Here is a 10,169-nt window from a genome sequence, read left to right on the forward strand (position 1 = left end):
CATATTCCCCTCTAGGGGCAAGCTGCGGGATTGTAAGTAAAACAGGTATTAAACTCGTTATAGAGACCACCTGGACTTTTGACGTGGCTTGCTCCCTCCCTGGCTGTTGCATCGTGGGTTCGGCGAGTGTATTGCCGGACAGGCCTTCCGAATAGTTGGGTCCTGAAAGTGTGTAAAAAAGGAAAACGGCGAAATAGGGAGCCTCTTAGTGCGGTTGAGCCGCCTTCTGGGCGTGCCATTGTTGTGGCCCTCCCCTTATGCCCATGGTATCTCTAAGGCGTAATTATGTACGCGTGGTACCAGTATCGCCGTTTGGCGGGGGCTGGGGTTGGGGCCGCACTGCTATGCTTGCTCGGAACGTGCCAGCCGGATTTGTTGTAGGTTACTTCGGGCTCGCTTGACGTTGTCCGGACGTTTGATGCCTGGATTGGAGAACTGCCTTGAGAGGCTACTCTGTACTTCCGCCGCCAGGGCCGCCATGTGCTCCTCCGTTCGGAGAGAGCGTTCGGTGTTTCCGTTTACCATGATGACTCCGCGAGGTCCTGTCATCTTGAGCTTGAGATATGCGTAGTGCCGCACCGCATTGAATTTTGCAAATGCGGTTCGTCCAAGCAGGGCGTGATAGCCGCTGCGGAATGGGACTATGTCGAAGATTAACTCCTCGCTCCGGAAGTTATCCGGGGATCCGAAGACCACTTCGAGTGTAACCGAGCCTGTACAGCTGGCCTCTACCCCTGGTATGACACCTTTGAAGGTTGTCTTTGTGGGTTTAATCCTTGAAGGATCGATGCCCATTTTTCACACTGTGTCTTGTGAAAGCAGGTTCAGGCTACTGCCGCCGTCCATTAGGACTCTGGTAAGGTGAAATCCGTCGATAATTGGGTCTAGGACCAGTGCGGCGAATCCGCCGTGACGGATGCTGGTGGGATGGTCCCTTCGATCGAAAGTGATCGGGCAGGAGGACCATGGGTTGAACTTTGGGGCGACTGGCTCCAGCGCATAGACGTCCTTGAGAGCACGCTTCCACTCCCTTTTGGGGATGTGGGTTGCGTATATCATGTTCACCGTCCGAACTTGCGGGGGAAATCCCTTCTGTCCTTTATTGCTCGGCGGCCGGGGCCCCTCCTCGTCATCGCTATGTAGCCCCTTGTCTCTGGTCTCGGCACTTAACTTGCCTGCCTGCTTGAACACCCAACAATCCCTGTTGGTGTGATTGGCTAGCTGTTCGGGGGTGCCGTGTATCTGGCACGAGCGATCGAGTATCCGGTCTAAGCTGGATGGGCCCTGAGGGTTTCTTTTGAATGGCTTCTTCCGCTGACCCGGTTTAGAGCCTCTGAATTCGGCATTGACTGCCGTATCTTCAGTATTGTCACTGTTAATGCGGCGCTTATGCTTGTTGCAATGTGACCTGCCGTTGTTATCCTTGGTATCCAAATTGTCGGAGCTCTTGGTTATGTTATTGCTACGAGCTAGCCAGCTGTCTTCTCCCGCACAGAAGGGGGTCATGAGTGTCGTGAGGGTTGCCATAGATTTCGGCTTTTCCTGTCCTAGGTGCCGGGCAAGCCATTCGTCTCAGATGTTGTGCCTGAAGGCTGCAAGGGCCTCGGTGTCCGGACAATCGACTATTTGGTTTTTCTTGGTTAGGAACCGTGTCCAGAATTCTCTGGCCGATTCCTCTGGCTGCTGGATTATGTGGCTTAGGTCATCGGCGTCTGGTGGTCGCACATACGTGCCCTGGAAGTTGTCAAGGAATGCGGATTCCAGGTCCTCCCAACAACTAATTGACTCTGCTGGCAGGCTGTTAAGCCAATGTCGAGCTGGTCCTTTAAGCTTGAGCGGGAGGTATTTGATGGCGTGTAGATCATCACCACGGGCCATGTGGATATGTAGGAGATAATCCTCGATCCATACCACAGGGTCTGTTGTGCCATCGTATGATTTGATGTTTACGGGTTTAAAGCCCTCGGGGATTTGATGATCCATTACTTCGTCTGTGAAGCATAGTGGGTGTGCGGTGCCCCTGTACTGGGCTATATCACGACGCAGCTCGGACGAGCTTGGTCTGTTGTATTCGGCCGGGCCATACTTATTATGTCCGGCGTGATGGCTAGCGTCACGTGAAGCGGGGCGCCCATGCGATCCGTAGATCGATCTTGTTTGCCTTGCCTTATTCTCCAAGATGTCTCGCATGTCTGTTGCGTCTCCCCGTACTCTGGTATGTTTTGAGCGGTGTCGGGGTGCGGCTTGGGTTGAGGGCCTGAAGGCCTCTCTATCGCGGCCACGGGGTGGCCGATCGGGCGCATCGTACGCTGGTGATGTTGGTTTAGTTGCTTCCTCCTCAAGTTGGGGTAGCAGTCTGCGCTTTGGGTAGCTCTTGGATGGGCGTTCTAGTTTATACTCTTCGGCCGCCAGGACTTCAGTCCATCTGTCGGCTAGCGAGTCTTGGTCAGCTCTAAGTTGCTGTTGTTTCTTCTTGAGGCTGCTTGCCGTGGCTACGAGCCTGCGTTTGAAACGCTCTTGTTCGACAGGATCCTCTGGCACGACGAATTCATCGTCGTCGAGGCTTGCCTCGTCTTCGGAGGGAGGCATGTAATTGTCGTCCTCATCCTCTTTGTCGGCCGCTCTCTCATGAGGGTTGGCTCCTTCGTCCTCCTGCACTGAATCGTGCTGGAGGGGGTTGTCTTCGGCACTGTCTGGCGTGTTGTTATCTCTGGTGCCGGAGTCGCCGTTTTTGCTTTGGCGGGACTTAGAGCGGCGCCGCTAACGTCGGCGCTTGGGTTGCTTCTTGGAGGGGTCATCCTCCGTTTTCTCCTCGCCCTCCCCCGCTTTAGGGGTGTCCACCATGTATATGTCATATGACGAGGTGGCTTTCCAGTTCCCTATAGGTGCTGGTTCTTGATCGTCTCCTTCATCGGCGTCCATGTCATCGATGTCTTCGGATTCAAAGTCGAGCATGTCGGTTAAATCGTCGACAGTGGCTATGAAGTGGGTGGTGGGTGGGCTTCGAATTTCTTCGTCGTCCGCATCCCAACCGTGTTGGCCGTAGTTCGGCCAAGGCTCTCCTGACAAAGAGAGAGACTTTAATGAATTCAGGATATTGCCGAAAGGCGAGTGCTGAAAGACGTCTGCGGCGGTGAACTCCATGACCGGAGCCCAATCGGGCCTAATCAAAAGAGGTGCGGGATTTACGGAGTCCGGATCGGAGTCCGGCACCTTGGAGTCACGGGCCTTGCGAGGGACTAGGCTGGTATCCGGCTCTATCGCCGTAGAGGTTGCAGTTTCCGGGGCGGCGTCCAACCGTCCATTCCCGACTGGCGCAGTGGGCTCCGAGCTAATGGTCGGAGCGGACACCTGAGCGACGCTCTGGGTGTTGTCCGATGACAGAGCTAAATCATGCCCATCGTGACAGTGTGGCGCGCCCGGTCGTGGCTCGAATCCGTCGAAGATCAAGTCCCCGCGGATGTCGGCCGTGTAGTTTAAGCTTCCAAACCTGACCTGATGGCCAGGGGCGTAGCTTTCGATCTGCTCTAGATGGCCGAACGAGTCGGCCCGCAGTGCGAAGCCGCCGAATACGAAGATCTGTCCGGGGAGAAAAGTCTCATCCCGGACCGCATCGCGATTGACGAGCGAAGAAGCCATCGGGCCTAAAGGTGACGACACGGAGGAACTCTCAATGAAAGCACTAATGTTGGTGTCAAAACCGGTGGATCTCGGGTAGGGGGTCCCAAACTGTGCGTCTAGGCGGATGGTAACAGGAGACAAGGGACACGATGTTTTTACCCAGGTTCGGGCCCTCTCGATGGAGGTAAAACCCTACTCCTGCTTGATTAATATTGATGATATGGGTAGTACAAGAGTAGATCTACCACGAGATCGGAGTGGCTAAACCCTAGAGGCTAGCCTATGGTATGATTGGTTTATATAGACAACGGAGAGAGCTAGGGTTACACAGAGTCGGTTACAATGGGAGGAGATCTTCATATCGTATCGCCAAGCTTGCCTTCCACGCCAAGGAAAGTCCCATCCGGACACGGGACGGAGTCTTCAATCTTGTATCTTCATAGTCCGGGAGTCCGGCCAAAGGTCTTAGTCCGGCCATCCGGACACCCCCTAATCCGGGACTCCCTCAGATACCATAATCCAAGTGTTGGTGTGTGAGCTAGATATTGAAGAATATGCTTCACAGCCTTATGGTGTGATTCCTTCGGTGTAGCTTGAAATCGGGCACACATGCCAACACTAAGCATAATATCCGGCCTAGATGCACATAGGTACAATAAAGAGCCAATCATGGAGCGGTATACCTTTTGATCAAAGTCTTTACCATTTTCATCAGTGCACAGATGGCCATTTGTGGGCATTGGAATTTTGACCCCTTTGCAATCTTGCATGCCGAATTTCCTCAATACATCCTTGAGGTATTTCTCCTGAGATATGAATATGCCATTGCGCTGTTGACGAATTTGAAGACCTAAAAAGAATTTCAATTCTCCCATCATAGACATTTGATATTCTTCGCTCATCATATAGGCAAATTCATCACTGTAACGTTGGTCAGTACAGCCAAAAATGATATCATCAACATAAATTTGGCACACAAACAATTCACCATCATAAGATTTAGTGAAAAGAGTTGGGTCGAGTGAACCGGGTTTGAAGCCTTTCTTCATGAGGAATTCCTTCAAAGTATCATACCACACTCGAGGGGCCTGCTTGAGGCCATACAGGGCCTTATTGAGTCTGAAGACTTTGTCAGGATGCTTTGGATCTTCAAAACCTGGGGGTTGAGCAACATATACTTCTTCCTCAAGCTTACCATTGAGGAATGCACTTTTCACATCCATTTGTTGTAGGATAACATCATGATGGTTAGCATAAGCAAGTAATATGTGAATAGCCTCAAGTCTAGCAACAGGTGCAAAAGTTTCATTGAAATCAATTCCTTCAACCTGTGTGTAGCCTTGAGCTACAAGTCGTGCCTTTTTCCTCACCACAAGGCCATTTTCATCTTGCTTGTTGTGGTAGATCCACTTTGTGCCAATGATGTTGTGCTTGCGAGGATCTGGACGTTTGACTAGTTTCCAAATGTTGTTGAGCTCGAACTGATGTAATTCTTCTTGCATAGCTTGAATCCACTCAGGCTCCAGAAATGCTTTATCTACCTTAGTGGGCTCTGTGATAGAGACAAAAGCAAAGTGCCCACAAAATTTAGACAAATGTGAAGCTTTTGAGCGTGTGAGAGGACCTAGTGCTTCAATGTCATCGATGATCTTCTCGACTTGCACTTCGTTCGCAATGCGAGGATGAGCAGGTTGTCTTCGAGGAATTTGATCCGCATTTTCTTCAGGAGCATTTTCCTCAGCACCATTTTCTTCAGGTGCGCCAGCTCGATGTTCTTCACGTTCTGGAATGAATTCTTCAGCAGATTCTTTGGTAGGAATGACATCCTCAGTAGCCTTGAACTTGATAGATTCCTTAGGTGCTGGTTCATCTAACACAGAAGGTAGGTGCTCTCTTTGCGAGCCATTAGTTTCATCGAACCGCACATCTACAATTTCAACAACCTTGTGGAGAACGTTGTTGAAGACTTTGTAGGTGTGCGAGTCCTTTCTGTAACCAAGCATAAAACCCTCATGTGCTTTCGGTGCAAATTTAGAATTGTGATGAGGATCTCTAATCCAACATTTAGCACCGAAGACTTTGAAGTAACTCACATTGGGTTTCTTGTCAGTGAGGAGTTCATAAGCAGTCTTCTTGAAGAATTTATGAAGATATACTCTGTTGATGATGTGGCACGCAGTATCAATTGCCTCAATCCAGAAACGACGAGGTGTCTTGTATTCATCAAGCATAGTGCGATCCATCTCAACAAGAGTTCTGTTCTTGCGCTCCACGACGCCATTCTGCTGAGGAGTATAAGGGGCAGATAACTCATGAGTAATACCAAGTTCATCAAGATAGTCATCAAGACCGGAATTCTTGAACTCAGTCCCATTGTCACTTCTGATGTGCTTGATCTTCACACCAAAGTTGGTTGAAGCCCTCGAGGAAAATTGTTTGAAGACTTCCTGCACCTCATGTTTGTAAGTGACAATGTGCACCCATGTGTAACGAGAATAATCATCAACAATAACAAAGACGTATAGAGATGCATCATTTGTAACAGCAGAATAATGATTGGGACCAAAGAGATCCATGTGAAGCAATTCAAATGGTCGAGTGGAAGTCATGATAGTCTTCGCCGGATGCTTGGCCTTGGTCATCTTTCCAGCTTCACAGGCTCCGCATAAGTGATCCTTGAGGAATTTGACATTCTCAATGCCAATGACATGCTTCTTCTTCGCAAGCGTGTGCAAATTCCTCATGCCAGCATGACCAAGTCGTCGATGCCATAGCCAGCCTTCTGAAGCTTTTGCAAGTAGCCATACGGCCGGTTGTGGTCCTGTAGAGAAATCAACAATGTACAAGTCTCCTCTCCTAAAGCCTTCGAAGACTTTGGAATTGTCAGCTTCCATGATCACAACACAACGATATTTTCCAAAGACAACAACCATATCGAGATCACAAAGCATTGAGACAGACATGAGATTGTATCCTAAGGACTTGACAAGCATGACTTTGTCCATGTGTCGATCCTTTGAGATCGCAACCTTACCTAGACCCAATACCTGACTTTTGCCTTTGTTAGCGAAGATGATATGCTTCATATGTGATGGTGATAATGGAGCATCCATTAATAGATTCTTGTCACCAATCATGTGATTTGTACATCCACTATCAAGGACCCACTCATTGGCTTTGGGTTGATCATCCTGCAGATGAATTAGTGCATCTTACGAACGCATATACTTCATCAGTGAAGAATATGACATCAATATCATCAGATCAATTTCATCAAGCAATAGAACAGATAAAACAGTATGAAGACGTGTGAAATGAAAGTTCATTTCATCATGATTAGCATGCGTACTTTCAGGAACTCTCCAGGTCTCCAGCAAATTCTTCAGACGTTTTGAGCACGTCTGGAGACCTGACCCTGCATAAGAGATTAGTTCTTTTTCTTCACCACCCACATCTGAAGGGGTGGCAAAGAATTCATCACTCTGCGAGCACCATATGAGAAAGGTGGCATAGAAGCCAGTCCACTTCGTTTCACATAAGAGGGGATAGGATAAGCATATGAATAAGCAGAGAAATTCTTCGAGGACTTATGAACATAATGGTTAGAAGAATAACGATCATATTCATAGCCCTTAGCCCTTCCCTGCGAAACAGAGGGGTTAGCACGATGATAATCATATGAGGATTTTGATCCTTTTGAGGAATTTGATCCACGTGAGGAATTTGGTCCGTATGAGGACTTGGATCCATATGAAGAATTTGGTCCATATGAAGAATTTGATCTGGAGTTCCTGTTCTTCACAGGTGGTGTCATGAGGACATTCACCTGAAGACTTTCAAGGCAACTTTTGGGAACCCAGATTTTCTTCATAGGGGAACCGTTCCTGCAGTTAGTGCCAACATATCTAGCAAATATTTCACCATTCTTATTTTTGAACAGTTTATAGTTGGAGTCAAATGACTCATCAGAAGAATGAGGAGATTCACATGTAAAGCCAGATAAATTGGATGGATCAACTGGAGGTCCCTTTGCAGCAACCATGAGGTTTTGGGGTACTGCTCAGGCTTCCAATATGTTCCATCAGCATTGAGTTTCCTCTCAAAGGCAATACCCTTTTTCCTAGGGTTCCTATTGAGGATCTGCTTTTTAAGCACATCACAAAGAGTCTGATGCCCTTTGAGGCTTTTGTACATGCCTGTCATGTACAATTCCTTCAGCCCTGCATCATCAGTGATACTAGCAATGTCCTTAGATGAGGAATTAGTGATAGCAGAGACAGATGAAGAATTTGTAGCATTAGAAGCATTTGAACATTCAGGTGAAGAATTAGCAGATTCACGTTCAATGCACTTCAAACATGGAGGAACAAATCATTCCTGAGTAGCGTTGATTTGTTGAGCAAGTAATGAATCGCGATCCTTCTGAAGATCTTCATAAATCACTCTTAGCTTCTCAAGATCTTGCTTTCTTTGAAGAAATTCATAAGAAATCTTCTCGTGATTAGGTAAGAGAGTGTTATGATGACCTTGAAGGTTGTAAAACTTGGACTGAAGTCTCTGAAGATTTTCAGTCAAGGTTTTAGTGCGATCCATTTCTTCACCCAACATATTATCACTTTTATCTAGCATGTTTTGAACCTTTTCAAAAGCCTTTTGTTGTTTCACAGCAATCTTAGCAAGTTTAGAGTAGTTGGGCTTGAGGTTTTCATCAGATTCATCCTCACTAGATTTAGAGGAGGCGTATTTAGTTACCTTGGCACCCTTTGCCATGAAGCAATAGGTGGGAGTGTAGTCATCATTGCCTTCATCAGCCTTGTTGGTGATGCCATTTTCTTCAGAGTTGAAGATAGATTTGCCGACGAATGCAGTAGCGAGAGCTAGGCTCGCCACACCAGACTCGGACTCCTCAGATGCCTCCTCGTCCTCATGTTCCTCATATTCAGCCTCAGAGTCCATTTCCTTGCCAATGAATGCCCGAGCCTTCTTGGAGCTGCTCTTCTTGTGAGATGAAGACTTCGAGGATTTTGATGATGAAGACTTTGAAGATTTCTTCTTCTTCTTTGCGTCATCAGAACTGTATTCCTTGTATTTCTTCTTCTTTGATTCCTTATCCCACTGAGGACAATCTTGAATGTAGTGACCAGATTTCTTGCATTTTTGGCATAGCCTCTTCTTGTAGTCACTGGATGAGGAATCATTACTCCTTGAGGATTTTCCAAAGCGACCACGTCTCGAGAACTTCTGAAATTTCTTCACAAGCAGTGCTAATTCCTTGCTCAGTTCTTCGGGATCACAAAGGCTGCTAGCAGAGTCTTCATCTTCAGACTCAGAGACTGCCTTGGCCTTCAGAGCACGTGATCTGCCATAGCTCGAACCATAGAGATCTCTTTTCTCAGCAAGCTGGAACTCATGAGTATTTAGCTTCTCGAGGATATCAGCGGGATCAAGTGACTTGTAATCAGCACGTTCTTGAATCATCAGTGCCAGAGTATCAAATGAAGAATCGAGCGATCTCAACAATTTCTTCACCACCTCATGGTCGGTGATGTCAGTGGCGCCAAGCGCTTGAAGCTCATTTGAGATGTCGGTGAGGCGATCGAAGGTTTGCTGAACATTTTCATTGTCGAGTCTTTTGAAGCGGTTGAAGAGATTGCGAAGAACGTCAACACGAGTCATGTTGAGTTGAGACTCCTTCATTCACTTTGGACAACCTATCCCAGATAAGCTTAGCCGTTTCTAAAGCACTCACTCTTCCATATTGCCCTTTGCTCAGATGGCCACATATGATATTCTTCGCTTGAGAATCGAGTTGCTTGAATCTCTTCACATCAGTAGCGTTCAGAGAAGGTGTGACTGAGGGAACACCATTTTCCATAACATACCAGAGATCGTTATCAATTGCCTCAAGATGCATTCGCATCTTATTCTTCCAGTAGGGGTAGTCTGTTCCATCGAAGGTAGGACACTTAGCAGAGACCTTGATCATACATGCGGTCGACATAACTAAAACTCCAGGCGATTAAACCAAAATCACACAGAACAAGGGAGTACCTTGCTCTGATACAAATTGAAAGTGCGTTATATCGATTAGAGAGGGGTGAATAGGCGATTTTTATGAATTCTTCACTGAGGAATTTGCTGGTGAGGAAATTCCTAAATGAAGAACTATTTGCAGCGGAATAAGTACTCAAAAGTAAACATAGCAGAACACAAGCATAGTCATCATGATGAAATGAAGACAAGCACAAAGTACAGAAAGCGTAAGCACAGGATAACACGGGATGAAGACGGACAGACTGAAGAAACTGAACTGAGTAAATTGAGAAAGTCTTCAGTCAAAGTCTTCAAACAGATATGAACAAGCACACAACAACAGAAATGAGGAAATGAAAGAGTTTAGGAAATAGAACCAGTAAGCTTGGTGAAGACAATGATTTGGTAGACCAGTTCCAACTGTTGTCTCAGTTGTACGTCTGGTTGGAGTAGCTAGGTATTTAAACCTGGGGACACACAGTCCTCACCCAATCATTCGTGGTAAGTCTTCAGGT

The sequence above is a fragment of the Triticum dicoccoides genome, chromosome 5B, assembly GCF_002162155.2.
Source record: "Triticum dicoccoides isolate Atlit2015 ecotype Zavitan chromosome 5B, WEW_v2.0, whole genome shotgun sequence".
In the NCBI taxonomy this organism is placed as follows: domain Eukaryota; kingdom Viridiplantae; phylum Streptophyta; class Magnoliopsida; order Poales; family Poaceae; genus Triticum; species Triticum dicoccoides.